Source organism: Camelus bactrianus, chromosome 34, assembly GCF_048773025.1.
Source record: "Camelus bactrianus isolate YW-2024 breed Bactrian camel chromosome 34, ASM4877302v1, whole genome shotgun sequence".
NCBI lineage: Eukaryota > Metazoa > Chordata > Mammalia > Artiodactyla > Camelidae > Camelus > Camelus bactrianus.
This window is the reverse complement of record NC_133572.1, coordinates 8,883,201-8,906,062: the sequence shown is the minus strand read 5'-3', so window position 1 is coordinate 8,906,062 and position 22,862 is coordinate 8,883,201. Positions and strand designations below refer to the sequence as shown.

General features: G+C 40.8%; 1 long non-coding RNA gene across 1 annotated transcript in view; it reads left to right on the top strand.

The window, feature by feature from the left end:
• Positions 1-22,862, top strand: part of LOC141575880 (uncharacterized) — a 200,332-nt gene that overhangs the window by 96,523 nt on the left and 80,947 nt on the right. The window contains exon 7 of the long non-coding RNA XR_012503902.1: positions 3,493-3,643. This is a non-coding gene — a long non-coding RNA (uncharacterized LOC141575880). The remainder of the gene's footprint in view (positions 1-3,492; positions 3,644-22,862) is intronic.

Genomic DNA, 22,862 nt, shown 5'->3' with positions numbered 1-22,862 from the left:
GTTGGAACTGAGGGTCATGGTCCTTTTCCAGGGTCTGGAGGTGCCCACATTCACTGGCACATGGTCCCCTTTCATCTTTAAGCCCAGTGGTGGCCAGTTTTACAGAGACAGAGACAGAAAGACAGACGGGTTAAGAAACTGGCTCCCATGATTGTGGTAAGTCCAAAATCCACAGGGTAGTTCCCTTAGGGTGGAGACCCAGGGAAGAGGAGATGCTGATGCTGCAGCCTGAGTCCAAAGGCAGTCTGCCACAGAATTTTCTCTTCCCTGGGACCTCGGTGTTTTTTTTTTAAGGCCCTCAACTGATTGGATGAGGCCCACTAACATTTTAGAGAATAATCTACTTTACTAAGTTTAAATGTTAATCCTATCCCCAAATTACCTTTACATCAGCATCTGGACATGTTTGACCAAATATCTGGGTACTGTGTTGTAGCTACGTTGACACATAACGGTAAGCATCACAAGTATGCAACAGATTGTCCGCTGGACCTGAGGGGGATGTCATGTTCCTTCTACGGCTTTTGCTTGGATTCGGAGCTCTTCATCTCGACTTCAGCAAAAGCAATACACTCGCCTTCTCTTCTGCCTCTGAAGTCTTGATGAGTTGGCAATACCTTTCTGGATAATTATACAAAATATTTTTATATAAATACATTAAAAAATCAAGAATTCTAGAAAGCATGTAGACTCATCATTCCATGTTAAGATTATTAGGTAGTTCTGAGATTTCTTTTTCATAGAAGTACCTAGAAAATGCAAGTAATGAATAAAGTGCTTTACAAGTAAAGTGTAGAAGCATCAAATACTATTTCTGAACGGGTCCCTAGAGAAAATACATTTGGATTTCCCCATTTTACCTTCATTTAGATAAATGGAGACATTAGAAGAATAAAACAACTTGTTCAAGGTCACACACAGATATTTAACAAGAGAACCTAGGTCTTCTGCCTGCAGGTCCCTTGTTCTTCCTGTTACACCATATAAATGTGCAATAATATGCATAATGTGCTGTGCAACATGTGTCTGAACAGGACCAACAAAAATTGGAAATGTCTGTGTTGAGAGGAGCAATGGTTAATAAAAGGAAAATACAAAAATGTTGAATCCCAGCCCTTCCCACTGAAGTGGAGATGCTAATTGGAACAAACGTCTGGTACACGGTGTGGCAAAGAGTGGGAAGAACACAACTGAGCCTTAGGCTCCCGTGTGCCCTAGGCTGAGCAACAGTGCTGTGCTAGCTGCCTGTGGTCCTATCAAGTCCTAGCAAGTGGCTTTGTGTCTCCTACCGAGATATCCCAGGTACACACTGCTACAAAAATTATATATACAGAATAATGAAACAATTTCTGTAAATGATTCTACAAATACGAGAAAGTGAGTGGGGGTTACAGATTGGAGGCAGTGGGGGCCCGATCAGTTTATTCAGCCAGGGAATTTCGGCATTCCATGCTGCCTCCCCAGGAGCCCCGTTTAGCTTGTTGTGTCAGTTGAGGGAAATAATAAACTTGACTTTGGAACTAATATGTGCGCTCTTGGAGAAAATTTGGGGCCACTTGAATATCCACATTTTGGCCCTGAGAGAACTTACTTGAAAAGTGCTGTAAGTGAGAAACTTGAAGGAGACTGAGAGAAAAGAGACACCTCTTGTCGTAATAGTGGGGAAGGACTAGTTCCCCACGTTAAATCAAACGTCTTTGGCTGGATGGAAGGGAAAGCAGTCTTCAGGCTGATGAGTAGACGCTATTTTACCTTTTATGATCTAGCCTAAGAAAAGTCATATAGTTCACCTCTACCATAATCTTAAACGAATCCAGATTCAAGGGTTGAGAACATAGATGTCACATCTCAATAGGAAGAGTGTTAAGTCACATGTGAGAAGATATTGTGAGTAACTTTGGATAATATGGTCTACTGTGGGCATGGAGGAGTGAAACATGGCTTTGTTCAAGGAATACTTCATAACACAGGCACTTCTCTTTCTTCCTTTCTAAAACAGTAAGCAATAAAGGTTTTCTTACACTTTTGGGGGAGAAGGATTCCCAAAGTAAGTCCGACCAGGCAAATTTCAAAATCTTAGGGCCTCAATATTTTATTTTTCAAACGAGTATCATTGTACTTCCTTTGCCTGCTACTAGGATGCTTCTCCATCCCACCAGCCTCCAGCTTTGTTGAGGAACAGTTGACGTTTAACATTATAGATGTTTAAGGTGTACAATGTGATGATTTGATACACTTACGTATTGTGAAATGATTACCACAATTGAGTTGTTAACATCTCATCACCTGATGTAATTACTATTTATTTTTGGAGGTGAGAACATTTAAGATGTACTCTTTTAGCACATTTCAGTATATAATACAGTATTCTTAACTGTGATCACCATACTGAACATTAGATTCCCAGAACTTACTCATCTTCTAATTGAAACTTTTTACCTTTTGGCTGACCTGGTCCCATTTCCCTCACCCCGCACCCCTTGGCAACACCAATCTATTCTATGTTTCTTTGAGTTTGGAATTTTTAGAATCCACATAAAAGTGAGATCATATAGTATTTGTCTTTCTCTGTCTGATTTATTTCCCTTAGCATAATGTACTCAGGGTCTATCGTTGTTGTTGTAAATGGCAGGATTTCCTTTTTTCTCATAACTAAATAATATTTCATTGTGTATGTGTGTGTGTGTATATATATATATATATATACACACACACACATATTGTGAATAATGTTGCAGTGAACATGGGAGTTCAGATACCTCACTGAGATCCTGATTTCATTTCATTTGGATACATACCCAGAAGTGGGATTGCTAAATCATGTGGTAGTTCTATTTTTAATTTCTTGAGGAACCTCTGAACTATTTTCCACTGTGACTACAGCAATTTATATTCCCACCAACAGTGCACAAGTGTTCTCATTTTTGCATATCCTCACCAGCACTTGTTATTTCTTGCCTTTTTGGTTATAATCATTTCAACAAGTGTGAGGTGATACCTCATTGTGGTTTTGATTTGAATTTCCCTAATGATTAGATGTCAAGTGACTTTGGGGGGATCCATTGGCAAAGCACTTCAATGGCTCTTGAGAGAGCTTTTTGAGGAAGCCCATGATGCCTTTAGTAGGATTCACATCCCTTTAATACCCTCCCAGAATCCTGTCTGCCACTCTCCCAGTGTCTTCCTGCCTAGTTATGCAGACCATGACTCAGCACTCTGGATGGGTGAGAGAGAAGTAGACCTCTCTGATAGAGTCCTGCACATATGTGGAAGCCAGGTACTCACTCATACACTCTCTGTCTCTGTCACCCTCAGTAGGAAAGGAATGGTCTCTCTTGGCACTTAGCTGTGCTACCCTGGGGAAGAGGTGACATAGGTAAAGTCAAGTTGTTCCTCTTACTCTCTCCAGTGTCTCCAAATTCATATATATATGAATTTATATATATATATGTATATATATATATATACACACATGTAATTTTTTTTCCCTAGAACTTCTCCACTGGACCGCTGGACTTCCACAAAGGGTCTCTTATCCATGGATGACTGTCTAAGACAGTGTTCTCCAGGGGCTCCCACACTATGACCAAGAGGGGCTGGAGTAAATCTGTGGGCCACTGTAGAATCCACAACTGGGAACAAGGTTTGTATCTCTACTACCTGATGCATGTGTGGGTGAGACTCCTCCCAAGTCCCTTGGCGTATGGTGCTGGGACCCACAGGTCCCTCAAAGGCATTTCTGTTAATGGGTGGATGCCAAGTTGTTGTTGTTGAAGGGGGGATACAGAACAGGAATGTCTTTCAGCTGTATTGCTCACAGGATGCTTTTTTTTTCTTTTTTTTTTTTTTTGGCAGGGGAAGGGGAGGTAATTGGGTTTATTTCTTTATTTTTAGAGGAGGTACTGGGGATTGAACCCAGGACCTCATGCATGCTAAGCATGTGCTCTGCCACTTGAGCTGTATCCTCCCCCCATCACAGGATGCTTTTGAAGGTCAAGTGACAGAATACCTGTAAAAAATTATTTGAAACTGGTAAAGCAACATTCATATTCATCTATTCAATCATCCATCCATTCATCCACCCAATCACCATCAATCCATCTTAATCAACCTATTCTTTCATTTATCAAACACTTATTAAACGTCTACAATATGTCAATCTCTGTACTATGGCATGGACTCAGTGTAAGGAATTATTGGTTCTCTGATGAATATTCCTAAATGCCATTTTCTGAAGCAGTGTCAGTAAATTAGAATCAGCATTCTCTCAAAAATATTTAACCAGTATATACAAACTAATTGGTCACTAAAGATAAATGTCTTATTTTAATGTTCAAATTTAATGTTCGCTTCAGCTTCTTTATCAAAGGCAGTGAAATTTAAAAACCTTTTCAGAGAAATTCTGCTTTCTACAACAGCAATACAAATAAACTCAGATAATCTGCTTTATGAGAGTTATCACAAATAGCAACTTACGTGCTCTGGCTAGAATGGTGTTATCTCAGCATTTTCTCAATGCTATACATCTTTTAGTGGCTGTCCTCCAGCATATTCTTGAGTTCATATTATAGTACAGCATTTCCTAATTTATAAGCAGACTGAGAATTAATTATTTACAATTTATTTAAATAACAGTATTGTAGATCTGTAGTAAGAGATACAATAGCCAAGCTAGCAAATCCTACAACAACTTTTATTAATCACAAAATATCATCCCCACCCAACACCAAACAAATCCCTGTATATATTATAAAAATTCTAAGAAGTTTTTGTTGCAGTTCCGTCTACCTGAGATCTTCACACGAATAGATCTTTGTGAGAACTTTTAGGCTGGTGTGATGTGTAGTGGCTAAGAGTATGGCTCTGGAGTAAGACAAATTGAGTTTTTACTCCATAGACACTAGCTGTGTGACTTTAGACAAATTAGTTAACTTCTTTAAGTTTCAGTGTCTCCATCTCTAAGATGTGAGCAATAATACCTATTTATATGACTGCAATTGAGGAAGCTAGATAAATAATGCTTATGAAGCCATTGGTAAAATTCTTTGCATAATGTCTCCATAAATGTTGGTTTTTAGTGTTTGTGTTATTTTGACCAATTTGATGTGAAGAGGTACCATATAGCTCTTATTTTTGAGCTTTAGATTATTTTGTGATAATATATTTTGCATGATTCATATAAAATTAGGTTCAGCTGTGAGTTACAGAAGACTAAAAACAACAGTGACTTTAAAAATATAGACTCCCCTACCCCACTTCCATATAAAAGTTAGGATGCCCCGGGCTGGTGTGTGTGGTTCTATTCCCCAAAGTTTCCAAGAATCAAGAATTCTTACAGTTTTATCCCTCTCCCATCTTGAGGCTTCAACCATTATCCTCATTATCTAGAATGTTAGCTATAGCCCCAGTCGCCATCTTAAGAAGCAGAGTGAAGAATACTTGAAAAAGAAAGTGGATGAAGGAAGCAAAGGATACAAGACAGCTACTGTTTGAGGGAGGTGTCCAAAATCTGCTGCGTATTTCCACGTTTATCCAGTTGTCCAGAATTTAGGCTTGTGTTTAAACCTAGTTGCAATGGAGGATAGAAAATGTATTCTGTTTTCTGGGAGAATATTTGCTCTGCTTAGAATTGCAAGTCCTCTTACTGTGAAGGAATGGGGAGAGTGGATACCAGGGGACACTGGCACACGTCTTCCCACAATATATAACTTGTGTGTTAAACAGACTCAAGTCATTGTGGTATAAGTATGAATGATTTATTTGTCCAATAATTTCTAACAACTTTGCTCTGCCAAACCACCATTTCCTCCTGGGAGCCAGCTGCCCTAATGATATTTCAGATTCTTTGTACTTTAGTCTTTCAGAACAGTCTTATTTCAATTTGTGAGTCCCAGACTCTTTTTCCTTTTTATAAAAAAATTGAAGTATAGTTTATTCACAGTGTGTCAATTTTTTGTGTACAGCATAAAGTTTCAGTCATATATATATATATACACATACACATATATATTTGGTTTAATATTCTTTTTCATTATAGGTTACTATAAGATATTGAATATGGTTCCCTGTGCTATACAGAAGAAAATTGTTGTTTATCTAATTTATAGATAGTAGTTAATACTGGCAAATCTTGAACTCCCAATTTATCCCTTCACATCCCCTTTCCCCTCTGGTAATCATAAGTTTGTTTACTATCTCTGTGAGTCTGTTTCTGTTTCTGTTTTGTAGATAAATTCATTAGTGTCTTCTTTTTTCTTTTTTTAGATTCCACATATGAGTGGTATCATATAGTATTTTTCTTTCTTTTTCTGGCTTACTTCACTTAAATGATGAGGTCCATCCATGTTGCTGCAAATGGCATTATTCTATTCTTTTTATCTGAGTAGTATTCCATTGTATAAATATTCTACAACTTCTTTATCCAGTCATCTGTTGTTGTTTAGGTTGTTTCCATGTCTTGGCTATTGTAAACAGTGCTGCTATGAACATTGGGGTGCAGGTGTCTTTTCGAATTGGAGTTCCCTCTGCATATGACCCCAGGAGTGGGATTGCTAGATCACATGGTAAGTCTGTTATTAGTCTTTTGAGGAATCTCCATACTGTTTTCCATAATGGTTGCACCAAACTACATCCCCACCAATAGTGTATGAGGATTCCCTTTCTCCACACTCTCTCCAGCATTTTTCATTTGTGGACTTTGTAATGATGGCCATTCTATAATTTGTGAGTCCCAGACTCTTTATTTAAACACATCTATCTGATATTTAATTCAAAGCTCTCTTCCTCCTCCCCCCAGTTCAGGATGGATCAGTAGATTTAGGGGTTGAGAAGTAAGGGGCACCTGGCATCATCTGCTCTCTTTCATCTTCCTCTTTCCTCCTCCTACTTACCTCTCTGAGACTGAGTCAGGGACAAGGGTGAGGAACACGGATGGTAGCACCTTCCTATCTTTCTTTGGCCATTCTCACTGCTCTGGCTGGTTGCTGGAAGGCCCTCCTGATGAGGCTCCATCCTGCGTGCTCCACTGGCACTGGAGGTCCTTTGTAAGTTTCAAGGCCCCTACTCGGGATCTGTAGCCACTTGTAGAATCTGTCTTCTGCACACCTCAGGAAACAGGAACCCAGGGGGACCATACAGCCTTCTCAGCCTGGCTGTGCCCCTATGCCCTGCTCTGTGGTGCTCTTCCTCCTGCACTGGGGGCAGGTCCACAGGCCTGGTGGGCTCAGACTGCTTAGACATCTGTTGACTGAAAGAAAAACATACAACGTAAGAGTTGTGAGTTTCAGTTTTATTCAGGGACCTAATGGAGGACTGTCTACGGCCTGAGAAACAGCCCTCTCGGTAGCTAGGGGACTGCTCTGAAGAGTTAGGGGGAGAAGCCAATATTATGTATGATTTTGGCTAGAGAATACATGCAGTTAAGCATACATCTCTGTGAAAGGTTGCTGCTAGCCACGAGGAACAGATATCTCAGTTAATAGTTTTAGTGCCTTTCTATGTATGGGAAGATGCAAGAATCTAGGTTCACTAATGTTTTTCCCGATATATCTCTAACTATCTAAGGGGCTGTTTTTCCAAAGCACAGAGTGCCTTATCCTGCTTTTCATCCTGAATTTCTTTCAAGGTGTACTGGAAGTTAGTGACTGCCGTGGCTAGTGACTTGATCTTTGTAGAACTGGATGGCAAGCAACATTCTTTGATTTACACCCCCAACGTTGGCAAGTCTTGCTGCCTTTTTTTTTTCCCCTATTGTGATAAAATATGTAAAAACACAATTTTGCTATTTTAACCTTTTTTGAGTGTTTAATTCAGTGATTCAGTGGCCTTAATTATATTTACAATGTTGTCCAACCATCACTACTATCTATTTCCAAAACTGTTCCATCACCCAAACAGAAACTCTACCTATTAAGCAAAACCTCCTTGTTTTCCCCTCCCCAGCCCCTGATAACCTTGAATCTACCTTATGTCTCTATGAATCTGCCTAGTCTATGTATTTCATGCAAGTGAAATCACACGTCTGTCCTTCTTGTTTGGCTTATTTTACTTGGCATAATGTTTTCATGGTTTACCCATGTTGTAGCATGTATCAGAAGTTCAGTATTTTTTATGGTTGATTAATATTCTGTTATATGTATATACCACATTTTGTTTATCCATACTTTTTGGTTATTGTGAATAATGCTGCAAAGAACATTGACATACAAGTATGTTAGAGTTCCTGTTTTTAATTCTTTTGGGTATGTGTCTAGGAGTGGAATTGCTGGGTTAAATGGTAATTTTATGTTTATCTTTTTGAGAGGTCAAAATGATTTCCACAGCATCTGCATGCAGTGCAGTAGGGTCCCAGTTTCTCCACATCCTTGCCAACACTTGTTATTGTCTCTTTTTTTGATTATAGCTATAATAATAGGTATGAAGTCATAGCTCATTCATCGTGGTTTTGATTTGTATTTCCCCAATGACTAATGATGTTTAGTATCTTTTCATGTGCTTATTGGTCATCTGTATATCTTCTTTGGAGAAATGTCTATTCAAGTCATTTGCCCATTGTTTCAAACTGGGTTGTTTGTCTTTGCGGAGCTCTTCCCTTCTTGTGGCTATAACAGGGAGAGAAGAAAGAGGAGAGCTGCTCTTCAGGCTGTTGCATTATCCAAGGGATTGCCTTCTCGTGTCTCTGGTCATCCTCCTACAGCTGCTGGCGAATCACTTTGGGCTATTGTCTCTGAAGTCGGGGTGGGGGCAGGAATGTGAGGCTCACAGTGAGAAGTGGGCTTTAAAAACTGTGTTCCCAATGTTCTCAGATCTTAATCAGATCTTACATGCCTCTGTTTCACTAATGCACAGAATAACTCAGTCTTAGAATAGGAAGAGACCTCAGAGTTCCTCAGGTCCAACCCCATCATTTTACAGATATGGTCTCACAGGTCCTGAAAGGTGAAGTAACTTTGCCCACTATTTTTCTAATGCCTGGTTTATGTGTCACTATGACGGGTTGTAATATGCCTTCCCCTTTTGTAATCTGAAAGAGGAACACGTTAGAGATACGACTTATTTCTGCTTTCCCTTCTCCACGTGACAGAGGCAGTTTCAAGGTGAAAATATTGTGCCATCAGTTCTAATATATGTATGGTTTCTAGGCTTTTGGGGATCAGGGTATTATACCAAGTGAATAGAGATGAGCATTATGCTTGTCTAGAACTCCAGTCTTTGCAAAGTGGTATCATATTCTTACAGCATCCTGACAATCAGTGAGCAGGTTCTACTGGATAGGTAAAGACATGGCCAAGATCATCAGTAAACTGGTGGCAGCTTTTGGTGCAGATCAGTCCCTCATCTCTGTGAAGGTGATCGGGCAGTCACCCTACCGATTACCAGCAAGCTGCCGTAGGAAGAGCACCAGGAGCTAGAGTCAGAGAACCCAGCCCTGTTCCGAGATCAACTCCTGACTGTTACCTTAGGCAAGTCACTTTACCTTTCTGATTCAGTCTCCTGATCTGTAAAATGGAGATGAAAATAACACTGTTCTATCCAATTGTTGCAGAAATCAAGACAAAAATGGACTTTTAAAGTCTTTAATGAGTATAGGGAGTTATACCAATATTAGTGATTGCTATTATCTGGCTGTCTAGGGAGGGGGGTCACTTTGTGTGTTACAAATAAGATTTTGTAAGGTTCAATGGCATTAGAAGCTTAGGAGAGCTTCGAAGGGCTCCTGCAGAGCAAAGCTGATGTGGCCCTCATCCTTAGGTCTTCTCCTAGCCCATAGCCATTGTTATTAGCATTCAACAGACATAACAAGCTAAGTCTTCTTGAAATACTCCCCACTCTGTAAACACAGCTCAGCTCTTGCAGTTCTTTCACCCTCGGAAAGATGCAACATTTACTTATTTCACCTAACATTTGAAAGGTCAGTCATGAAAATCTGAAAATCTTTCCAACACACAAATCCAGTCATGATGCTCTTATTATTAAAACCTTTTTATTCCCCGTGGCTCACAGGATAAAGTCCAAATGCCATAGCTGCAGATCTCTTTCCTGTCCAAGACGACCATAAATATGTAAATGAATTTGATGATCAAACCCCTGTCATGGGTGTACAAGGCCTACTGCGGTCCAGCCCCAGCCTGTGCCTTCAGTCTAATCTGCTGCCTTCAGTTCCCACACACCCATGCGTCACAGTACCTCTCACCTGGAACCACAGGTGCCCTGCTCGTCCTGGCCTCTCTCTGTTTGCCGGTCCTGCCTCTGCCACATGGATGCCCTGCTCCCTCCTCTCTTCCTGCTTGCCACTTTCGTATTTATCCTTTAAGACCTGGCTCAAAAGCCATCTCCTTTGTGAAACCATCTCTGACCTCTTCTTCCTCACAGGGAGGATTAATCATTTCCTCTCTGTGGGCTGGGCCAGAATCATATTTTTCTTTATCTCTCTGCATCCTAGTGTCCAGTGCCACATGTGGAAACAGCAAGTGCTCAATACATGTTTGCTGCATGCACGTCTGTTGAAAACCTTAGGGCAAGATATACTGATGAGACAAACAGGAACTTGTTCGTACTGTCTGATTTAAAACTCACCAGCGATCCCTGTGACTTAGAACGACGTCCATTACTGCTTTGGGTCTTTATCCCCTCTCTAAGACGAAAAACATGTTTCTCCATTCTCTACTCACTATCACTAATGAGACACGAATTAAACAATAAAGCCAGGCCACCCTCCTGGCCTCTGTTTTAGCCTCTCAGTCCATTAACTGGAGAGCCGAGGCCTCCCCCCGAGAGCACTAGCAAGCTGTGTGACTGGAGCGCGCCTCTCCTAGTCTCTGGGCTCCAGGATTTGGAATCAGGAGTTAGACTATATATTCTCAGAGGTCCCTCTCAGTCCACTTATCTCCTACATGGCTGATCCTGGTAACGCAGAATGAGGCAAAAGACAGCCCATAGACGCACTGGGAGGGGGTGGGGGCAGAGGAGGACAGGCATCAGCATGAAAACCCTGGCATTCCTGCAAAACTAGGGTCCTGTTGTCCTTCTGTCATTTCTCCTAGCACAGAGCAACTGCTTCTGCCTCAAAACACATCTTCTCCAGAATGCTTACTCCTTCCCCGTGATGCCCCGACCCTGGAAAATTTTCCTCACGCCTCGTCACGTGATCCTTCAGAATATCCTCTCTCTGAATTATTGTGCACTTTTTCCTGCACCTCCCCAGAATTTCAACAAGTTAGTGCCAGTGAGATCAGAATGGGAAAAGAGGAATGAGAGCAGTGGAGTCAGCACAGAGGAATAAACAGCGCAGGTCAGTGAGAGCTCTGGATGGAGAAGAGGACGTGGGAGAAGGGAAGAGTCCATGTCGGGAGAGAGGGCTTTTTAGACATATTTAGGAATTTTACTGCAGGTCTGTTGTTTTTTTTTTTTCTTTTTTAGGAAAGAGCTTTCTGAAAGAAAATAAAAAATAAAACGATTGCACCGCAGCACATATTTGTTGAATATGAGGATTCACATTCAACAAATAAGTGAGGATAAGAATAATTCAAGAGCATAAATTTAAATATTTTATAAAAGGCATATATTAATTTTGATATGTCTTTTATTAAGTGAAAAGTAGAGACATTTATTAGATGGCTTGGCTATAAATAAATTTTTGGATAAATCCTAATATTTATTGTTCCAAAAGGGACAAAGTCTAACACACAACCAAAATTGAGAGGGCTACTGTCAAGAGAAGGGCGAAAAGAAACATTATCTTCTTTTATTACAGTGAAGAAAACGAGAGGCAAAACAGATTAAGGAAAAAAACAAAAGATGGAAAGGGACACAAACTGCCCAGCATTCAGGAGGCTGCACACCAGCCATCACCCAGCGAGCCTCAGCACAGCACTTCCTCCTGATTTCCCGTCTCCACGGTTTCCCCTTACGTAAGAACAGGGTAATGCTGGGTAGTCAGAAAAATGTTGCTCAGGATTCAACTAAAGATAAGTAACAGCAAAGATATATCCAGTCCCTCAGCAAACTACTTGATGTTGCATAGCAACAACTGCCTGGTTTTATTTCTGTCACAGTATTGCCATAAGGAAGCTTTGAAAATAAGTATTTTTTAAAAATTTAAACAAACAAGGTAGCAGACCTCACTGCACCCAACCAAGTCACCTGTCTGCTTCTAAAATTAGAGAGGCAGCCTCTCAGAGGAGACAATTAGGATGGTAAAAAGGGAAACAACAAATTATTGCTAATAATCTCTTTCTTTTTTTAAAAATTTTTAAATTTTTTATTAAAGTACAGTCAGTTACAATGTGTCAGTCTCTGGTGTACAGCACAATGTACCAGTCATGCATATATACACATATATTCATTTTCATATTTAATAATCTCTTTCTGATTATCTCACTTACTCCTGACAAGAACCACGTAAGGCAGAGTTTGATCCCATTTTGCAGATGGGGAAACATACTTAGAATCATCGAGTTACTTGGCCAAGCTCTCCCAGCCAATACGGGGCAGAGTTGGGTTTTTAAACATTCCCCCGACTCTTTTTCTGTCTGACCAGTAACCCAGTGCTTTCCCATCACTGCACTACGTGGGGCCTGGAGCTGACTGTAGCAACAACTCTCATCCCTTCTGCAGGTGTCTGGGGTTGTGTCTGCAAAAGGCTTCTTCAGAAAAACATCTGGAAATATTTGGACCCACATCTGACCCAGAGGGCCAGCTGTTCACGGTACAGATTTAACTGAGAAAATCTGAGTGTATGATTAGCCTCATGCAAGGAGCACAGAGAAAGGCTGAGACTGTGAAGACACAATCTTTCTTCAGGACACCTTGTCCCCAGCTATTTGAGGGGAATCCCTACCACAATTCCTGGTATTGATGTTTACAGACAGGAGTTATTTAAGAAAGAAGTTTTCTACAAATTGAGACATTTGTTTTGACTCTTTGCCTTTTATAAGCAGGAATAATAGACCACATGCAAGGAATACAAGTTGTAGACATTTCTGAAATCCCCCCTGCTTACGACTTGAGGGGTGCATCATGGAAAGATCTCACTTCTGATTGCCAGCCACTCATGTAGATCCTTACATAGAGGAGGAATTTAATTCAACAAATATTCACTGAGTACCTACTGTGTGCTGGTTATTGTGCTGAGTACCAGGATACAGAGCTGTATTATCATGACCCCTGATTTCAAGAAATTCTTCAACCTAATTGAGGAGATAAATACCATACAAATAGTTAATACTGTGTGATGGATGAATGTTATAACAAATGTAGGCTTAAAGTACAGCAGGGGCACAAAAATAGGTGTTATCCAGTCTGATGCATCAGAAAAGGTTTTTTTTGGAAGAGGACCCACATGATCTGTTATAACATGATCATGTTAATGCAGGCTTCAGGATCATTGGGACATTCCAGGCAGAAAGACAATACAGGCTCGTGAAATCATAAACAACTCCAGGAAGCCTAGAGTATAAATTGTCGGGAGGGAGATGTTGGAGAGATGGGTAGGAGTCAGTGATGGTGTGGTATCTGTGAATGCTGGAGGTGGAGTTAGGGTATAAGGCTAGGGAGGGACATTCATTCAAAGGATGATGGAAACATTGACAGATTTAGAAGCAGGAGAGTAACCTTAGTAGCCTGCTAAGATTTGTGCTTTAAGAAGGCATATCTAACTGGTGTGAGGTAATACCTCATTGTAGTTTTGATTCACTCCTGGGCCTATATCCAGAAGGAGCCCTACTTCAAAAATGACACCTGCACCTCAATGTTCAGAGCAGCACTATTTACAATAGCCAAGACATGGAAATAGCCTACGTGTCCATCAACAGATGACTGGATAAAGAAGATGTGGTACATTTATACAATGGAATACTATTCAGCCATAAAAACTGACAACATAATGCCATTTGCAGCAACATGGATGTTCCTGGAGAATGTCATTTTAAGTGAAGTAAGCCAGAAAGAGAAAGAAAAATACCATATGAGATCACTCATATGTGGAATCTAAAAAAACCAAAACAAAAAAAAACATAAACACAAATCAGAAACAGACTCATAGACATAGAATACAAACTTGTGGTTGCCAAGGTGGCGAGGGGTGGGAAGGGACAGATTGGGATTTCAAAATGTAGAATAGATAGATAAGGTTATAATGTATAGCACAGGGAAATATATACAAGATATAGTAGCTCACAGAGAAAAAAATGTGACATGAATATATATACATTCATGTATAACTGAAAAATTGTGCTCTTCATTGGAATTTGACACAACATTGTAAAATGATTATAACTCAATAAAAAATGTTAAAAAAAAAAGAAAAACAAGATTAAAAAAAAAAAAGAAGGCATATCTAGTGGCAATTAGGAAGTGGATATATCTGGGCAAGATTAGATGGAAAAAGATCAGGAAAACACTGAATAAAACAAATTTGAAGAGATGTCTTTGCCAGAGTTCTCTTTAAAATATCTAATGTGTAGACCAATACTGTGAAATGGCTTTGTTGTGGGTGTTCTCTCTTTGCCCGCCCACATCCAGTCTTCACCCTTCTCAACCCTAATTCTAGGAGGCTGACCTTCTGAAAATGTCCCTTGCTCTTTGGCTTCTCATTGGGTTCAGCTGAAGGGAGGCACCAGCAGGAATTGGGAGGCCCCTTTTCTATAACCACAGCTTTCCCTGGGTTCTAGAGTGACAGTTCTCTCCTTCCTCTTGTCCCTTCAGACCCAGCAGTGGCAGTGATTTCCTGCTATTGCTAGTGTAAGGGAGCATCACCATCATTTGCTTGTTCCCTTAACCTGCTTGTAAGCAGATAGGATAAGAGGTCTCCAGAGAAAGGGAACCATGAGTGGCTTTCTTGATATAAGAGAAGCCATTTTTGGCTTAGATCATATTGTGATCTATGCCTGGCCACAATGCTTGCCCTTGCACAGGTCTCAGTAATAATGATTTTAAGGGAACAAAAGAACACACTGTTATCAAGCCAGAGAAGCAACAATAGCAAAGACAACAAACCAGTTATAAAGACTCCCAGTTCCTTTTCAATGGTAAAGACTAGCTTGAAGCACTTTCTTGAGCTGTTTTGCAGAATTTACACCCCCCAGGTGCTCAACCCCCAGAATAATTAGAACCTAGGGGCTGATGATGTTGATCTTGTCTGACCCTCCTGACTTCAATCAACCAAAGCTTAGACTCCGTTCACTGGCCCACCCAACCCCTTCGTGAATATGCATGTAACCTTAGTTTAAAACTTCCCCAGTTTTGCTGTTGGAGAGACATTGCTTTGGGAAAGATCCTTGGTGTTCTTACTCACGTCACATAATACCCCCTTATTCCACTGTTTGGCTTGGATATGTCTTTTGGCTCAAGATCTAGCAAGAAGTAAACCCAGTTTTCAGATAATATGCTTACACCTTTGTCAAAAGTCCCTTCATTTAACTATCTTCAGTTACCACATTGGGCTGTGATCCAGTTTCCCGCTGGGACCCTGACTAATGCAATCATGGAACACCCTCCTTGAGAAGCTGATGTCGGTTCCAAGGAGCATGATCAATCTCGGGCAGAGAAAAAGAGTTTGAACCAAGACTGGCATAGTAAACATGAAGAGAAGAACACAGATTGAAGAGATATTCAGGGCAGAGAACCGATAGTGTAGTCACAGAATGAGGGGTGGGAAGGAAGGAGAAGGGGAAGAGAGTGATGGCTCCTTGGTTTTGGGCTGAGTTGGGTGGTATTCACCAAATCACAGGATACAGAAGAAAGGACAGGTACTAAGGAGAATATGAATAATACTCTGGGGGACATATTAAATCCAAAGTGCTTATAGGGCCTTTAGGCGTAAGGAAGGGGCTCTTGTTCATCTACTGACTTGAAGAACATGCATAGCTCAAATATTTTTCCATTGTTGCTAGGACTTTGGCATTTACTTTTGCCAGTCTTCTCCTCAGAACCTTTGAAAATAAACATACCCTTGGATGGGTAAATAAATAGTTTCTGGTGTCTTTATTGTGACTTTGTGACAAGAGAGCCAGGTAGCTAAAAATACTGAGATCCTGGGGCCATATTGATCTTCTTAAAAGGCCCGCATTTGTCTCTATTTTCTCTTTATCAAGCTAAAACAAGGTCTCTTTAAGACAGACATGAAAAAGCCTTTAGCTGCCAGCCAGTCCGGCACTGCTAAGCTCCCACACCCCCTTCTAGTCTCTAGCCTGCGCTTCTGAGGGCAGGCTGCCCATGCCTGTCACAAGGTGGCAGTCCTGCCTAACTGACCTGGTGTGAACCTGTGGGTGTCGACATGAGTCCCCCTGCCTGAGACACCCAGTCAGTTCTCATTCCCAACGCAACCTAAACTCAAAAACCTTCGCCGATTATAGAAAAGGAGCTCAAATTCCTTAGCCTGACAACCAAGTCACACCCAAAACAATGAAGGGGGAAGCAGTGTCTTTAGAGGTGCGGTGATATTTCCAACGGTGAGCAATGGAATATCCCCAGGGGAGAAAGGAGCTTTTAGGGAATAAGAATGGGAATTTCTAGGTCTAGATTGCATTGCCTGAGGGTGGGGTATGACTTTAACATGGGAAACAGTGAATTTTCTTTAATTCATTTTTTTAGTCTACAATTCTTTTTAAAATGTTTTTTGCATATATTGTTCCTACTGTTCATTCAGCATGCAAACGTATACTGACTTTATTGTAATTTTTCATCATATTTGTCTTTAATCCCTAATTAGATTTTTAAGTCTCAGAATTTTACATTCCTTACAACCCACAGATTTTGCTATGTTTAAAGCAGATGTCAAAAAAATACTTGTTGAATAAATGGATGATTATATTGCTAAGTATAAATCACCAACACAGAGTCTACCTTGAACAGAAAGGCCTGAGGCAAGTGCCCAGTTTACCCTTTAAGAACAGCTCTGGTTTCTTTTAATCTTCATTCAGCTAATTATCTCATAGCCAGCGAAGCTTGAGAGTAGGCAAAAGATTATTATAAAGAATGGAATCGTGTTCAATAGGTTAGTGCAGAGGCTCAGCTACTTGCCTGTTGTAGAATCTTGAGCAAATTACTTAATCCATTCGAACCTTATTTCTTTATCCATGAGATTAATCCATTATGGAGAGTCAGCACGGTCCGGTGAAAGGAGCATTGAACATCTATCAAAAGACGTTGGTTCTAGTCCCTGCTCTGCTGTTAGTGGTTCATCTTAACCTCCTTAAGCCTCAGTTTTAAAATTCAATGTATATGAACTCTTAAATAACCCCAACTAAAGCCAGGCATGTGCATAAGTGTGAGTGCGTGTGTGTGTGTGTGTTGGGAAGTACTTGGATTAGTATCTACTGCTGTATAACAAATTACCCCCAAATTTAGCAGCTTAAAAGAACAAATGTTTATGATCTCATGCAGTTTCTAAGAGGTTCTGGCTCAGCTCTCACAGAGTTGCAGTCTCGCTGTTGATCCAGGGCTACCATTATCTCAAAAGTCTTTAAACTTAAGACCGGAAAAACCTGAGCTTCCAAGCTCATTCAAGTGATTTTCATAGACCTCAGTTCTTCAGTGGCTTATGACTGGGAACTTCAGTTCTTTACCACAGGGCTGCTCACAGCGTAGCAACTGGCTTCCCCCAGAGCAAGAGATCCAAGAAAGCTAGAGCCTGAGCTAGAGATGCAGGTACAGATAGATGGAGGAGAAGGGGGGAACCCAAGACAGGGCTGCAGTCTTTTATCACCTGATAATCTTGGACGTGACCTACCATCACTTCTGCCATATATTGTTGGTCATGTAGACCAGCCAACCCTGGTACAAGGTGGGGGCCAATTACACAAGGGTAATACCCAAATCAGGGGTTACTGGGGAGCCATTTCAGAGGCTGGCTACCACTGTGCTCAGCAGCAGAATTAGCAGTATTGTCACGCACTACTTCTTCCCTTTCTTATCTAATTATTTTATTGTCTTCCCAGCCAGAGTATAATCTCCTTGTTCTCCACTCTGTCCACCCTCCCCTTCAACACCCCTGCCCTCACCCTGTGCTGGGCACATGCTGTGTTTTCACTATTTGTTGAAAAAAATGAATGAATGAGTACTATACTTTACCCTTTTGTTTTGTTTTGTTTTTCCTGGTTGGAAGGATAATTAGAGAGCCCCGAGTGTACCTTATCTCTTTACAGATATAGAAACCAAGGTCCAGAAAGGGCTCCTTATCTGTTAGCAGTGGTGCTAAGGCTAGAATCTAGTCTCTCAACTTCCCATTCTCTGTACTTTCCTGTTCACTCTCTCTCAACTTCAGTCTTTGTAACTCAGAATTATCCTTGACACAGAATTTAGTAGCTCTGTTAATAAATCATCTACCTCTGCAGCTCTGTCTTTTGTGCCATTGCCTTAGTTCCACTTCTGTTGAAATATTCAGTAATGCTTTCAACTGATTTTCCTCCTATATTATAATTTTCTCTCTGTTCACCTTCCGGTTCCCTGCCTCTAACCCTAAACGTACTGAATGGCCAAGGTTTCATGGATATTAAGTTCTAATATTAACTTGCACAATCATCTTCCATGCTCTGTTTATTTTTTATTCTTGTAATACAGTTCATAATTATGTGTCTGAAATGGCTTCTAGTTTAAAAGGCAAAAGCAAAAATCCTTTTGCAACAGGGCCTATTTAAATCACAGACCTCTTTTTTGCTTCATTTCTCCATTTCTTTCCCTTATTTACTACTAGCCTCATTAAAAAATTTTTTTTATTTGAGATCTCATCTCAGCATTTCTAGAGTGAAGATGTCTCTTCCACACTTACTGATATTTGAAGCAGCCTTCTCTCTTCTCCCCTCGCTGATGATGGCACTTCTCAACATGAAGCTATTATAATAGGTACCACGTTGCGTTATTTACACATCTGTCTCCCCTATTGGACTGGGCACCCTGAGGGTAGTCATTGTGTCTTATTCATTGTTTGTACACTCCAGTATCTCATAGTACAGTTCCTAAGAGGGTCTTCATATGTATTTGTCAAATTGAGTCAACCAATTCTTCGTGTCATTTTCAGTATTAGATAAAAGCACCCTCTTTCCAGTAGTGATCATTCTTACAGAAGACCTTGTGCTTCTCCGAGTTGGAGGCAGGAATCATTATTTTTTTTTCAGGCTATCCTATGCTCTCCCTGGAGTATCCTGTAGCCCAAAGTCTGATGTGGACAGAGCCATCTGAAAGCTCTCCCACACAAGGCAATGTGCAGTTATCCCTCAGTATCTGCAAGGGGTTGGTTCCAGGACCTGCCAAAATCTGCAGATGCTCAAGTCCCAGTGTGTCCTCCATATGTGTGATTCCACATCTGCGGATTCAACCCATCTCAGATCTGCTGTGCTGTTCTTATTTATTGAAAAAAAAAATGTGTGTGTAAGTGGATCAGCACAGTTCCAACCTGTATTATTCAAGGGTCAACTGAAATTTGAGATGTGCCTGGAAAACCTCTCCCTAAAAGGTGTGATCCTTTTTCAGAGGAATCCAGACCCCTTCCCTTTGAAAACTGAAGACTTATGTTACAAGAGGCTCTTTTTGAAATCCAGATGTCTCAAGAAGAAGCTGTAGCTTGTCTCTCATCTGTTGGCACCTTAGCAGGATTAATATTTCAGTAGAAAGAGCTACAGGAGCAAGTAGATTCTTGTCAGAATGAAGTCTTCTGTCTGGAATGGAGGCAGGGAGGGAGATGATAAAAGGGGAGGTGAGAAAAGCAAACATAAACTGCAGCCTGCCCCCCTCACTTATGCAGCGCTGGGATCAGCAGCTGGTGCAGAGTGGAGAGAGAAGCAGAGAAATGCCCTTTGTCCTCGCACACTTGCTCTGGCTTCCTGGTCTTCTCTTTTCTCATGTTTGTTTCTGGAGAATTTTAGCCACGAGTCTGCCACTGCCGTCCTACTTCGATGACCAGAGCAGCCCAGAGGGTCACTACCGCATGCAGCCCCAGCGGCACCAGGCAGGGTGTAGGGACGCCTCCGCTCAGCAGAGGGCGCTGTGCTGGCGGCCTCCCTCTCTGTCCAGGAGCGCCCTTTCTCAGCCATTTCCAAGCTACTGCTCCAAAGTTAACGACTGTAAAGTTAGTTGTTTTTTCCTGGGTTGCCAAAAAATGTAACCCATTTACTGGATGACAGCTGTTTACTTCTAAAATTAAAGGTTAAAATCATTAGAGTTAGTTAGTCATTTTTGAGAATTTAATCCCCTCCCCCTCTAAATTCTTAGACGGAGTTAAAGATAATGCTAGGAAACAGGGTTGGATGGTGACTGCTCTCCTTTTATAGCAAGAAGGTGTGTTTGCTGCCCTTTACTGATGGCTGAGGCTGAGTCTTTGTCCTCATTCAGGCCATCCATAGAGCAGGGGCAGATCTAGGGCCCCAGGAAGAGACAGTATGCCCTTGAGGATTTGGGTGTTCTCTGGCTAAGCCCACTCATGACAGGTCATTTCTCTGGTCTTCAGGAAGAACTTAGCCCAAGGCAGAGTCTATGTGAGAAGTGTTGAGCTGGATTTGATACCCAAGGCAGGGCATCATGGCCCACTTTAGTAGTTCCAAGCACATTCTAGGCCTTGCCAAGGTGATGAGAGTGTCTGTGCGTGAGTGGCCCAGGACTAACTTGTCACTGACGTGCTTTGGGCAAACTCAGCAGCCATCGGCATAAACCTCAGGGAGTCCTTCACCGGTACCATGGATCTTCTGCTCTGTTATTCCTGGGGCCAGATCCTTACCCACCTGTCTCCTCAGAAATTGCTCTCCAGTTTCATTTAGGCTTTACGAAGCAGGAACTGAGGGAGGGGCCTAATGCTTCTTGGCATCTCAAAGTTGTTACATTTATAATGTTATTCAATTTAAAAATAAATGTATTTTCTACTTTGCAATTCTTCTATTCTCTTTCATTCAGCTGTTTAATAATGTCAAATGCTTAGAACCCAGATTAGAAATTCTTACAATGGTCTCTGATTAAACCCTAATAAAAGCACAGTCAGGAAAATTCGTATCATAAGGCATGCTAACTCTTGGAAGCTCAATTTACATTTTGTAAATTTTAAACTAATTTGAGGATTATGCCTTAAACTAAAAAGCTTTATGGGCACTTTGGCAAAATATTAATAAGAATAAATTTTTAAAAACCTAAAAATGGGTAGTTTTGTTCATTCATTCATTACTTTGCCTACTTTCAAAACACGATTTGAGACAATGTACCATAATTCTTTAAAACTACTGAAATAAAATAAAAATACAAGGATGAAGACAAAGCAGTGAAGGTCATTGAATAATGATTCTAGAAAACTTGGATTGAGGGAAATGTCTACTTTTAAGTTTAAGTCTTAGTCTCAGGTCTTCCCATAGCCAAGGCAAAAAGAGACACACACTGGGTTTCATCTTTCTCATATCTATTATAAATAAGCATTTTGGACAAATGTCTTCCTGGAGCTAAATTCTAAAAAAAAAAAATTATATTGTGAATCTTCTTGTTGATCAAGATAGTTAGGCATAACTTTAACTAAATAAGATGCTCTTTATTTAGTACTATCTATACAAAGTTCATTCATTCATTTGATCATTTGATTGATCAAAAGAGGGCATGGTATTAAATTATAGTTTGTGAAACCATTTCTATAAAGAGCTAGAGCAGTATTCAGATAAATACTTAGAAGGCTCTCAGTAAGTGCAAATGCTCTGTTGGTAGAGGCTGCCCCGGGCCTTGAGCCTTCTTAAACATTATTGCGTAGTGTGCCAGACTGCAAGGTTTATCCATCTCCTGACACTGAACATTTTTTGTAGGTATTCACACCGTCAGCTAAGCAGGTCTAGGTAACCACAATGCGACTGCCTTGTAACTACTTGTTCCCCGGGGGAAGGGGGCTAAATGACTTCAAAATACATACGACTGCTCCTTTTATTTTAAATTCATTTTAAATATCATTATTTTTTGCCTGCTGCAATGTTTGCTGCTTGATCAAAAAGTTCTGGGCTTTGGGCCTGGATTGCTCTCCTGTAAAGCAACCCACTGTGCATGCAGGTATCATTTGGTCCCATCAGGTCACCCCTGTTGAACTTGACAGCAAGAGGAGCTGAGGTGAACGTGCTGATGCTCATGTTGCCCACTGTGCTGTGAGTAATAAAGTCCTTTGTCTCTGACCTGGAAATCTTTTGTCTGCTATCCACGTGGTGCACTACCTGGTTAGCTTGCAGGTAGAGGGAAATCTCATGCTCTTCATGGCTTTTGACAGTCTTTCCCTAAGTCATCATGCCTTCATCTTCCTTCCACTTTAGCTACCTCTTTAAGGCAGATTCATTATGCTCATTACCTCTAAGAGTGTTTCCTCCAACTGACAAGTTTGTTTTCCCTTTACTTTATTTGCAATCATGGTGATTGGGAGTTATATTCTTCAACTTGAATGAGAATTATGACAGTATAAGAGACCCTGGGGGGGGCATATAGTCCATAAATATTCCTGTCAAAATGATAACAGTAATAACAATTAGTATTATTTTCATCATTACATATGAAGAAATGAGACTCAGAGAAATTATACAGCTTCTTTAAGGCCACACAGTCTGTGAGCAGCAGAAATATAATTGGAACCTACTTGCTGACTCTTAGTCATTATTCTGTATTACTTCCCAACAGTAGTTTCCAGTTCAGTTCCATATATGTGTATGTGTGTAGATATATTTCATTGACCTCCTACTCGAGCTTGCTAGGGATTAGTGACTTCCTTTTAATCTCAGTTCAAGTCTGATTGTTTCTGTGTCATCTTCAGTCATGTCCTCTCCCAAATTGGCCCGAGTCCCCTTCAGTTTGCTTTGGGCTGGCAGTCAAATCAAGTTAACAGTACAACCAAGGAAGTTGCAGCGACCCAGGAAATCCTCAGCATT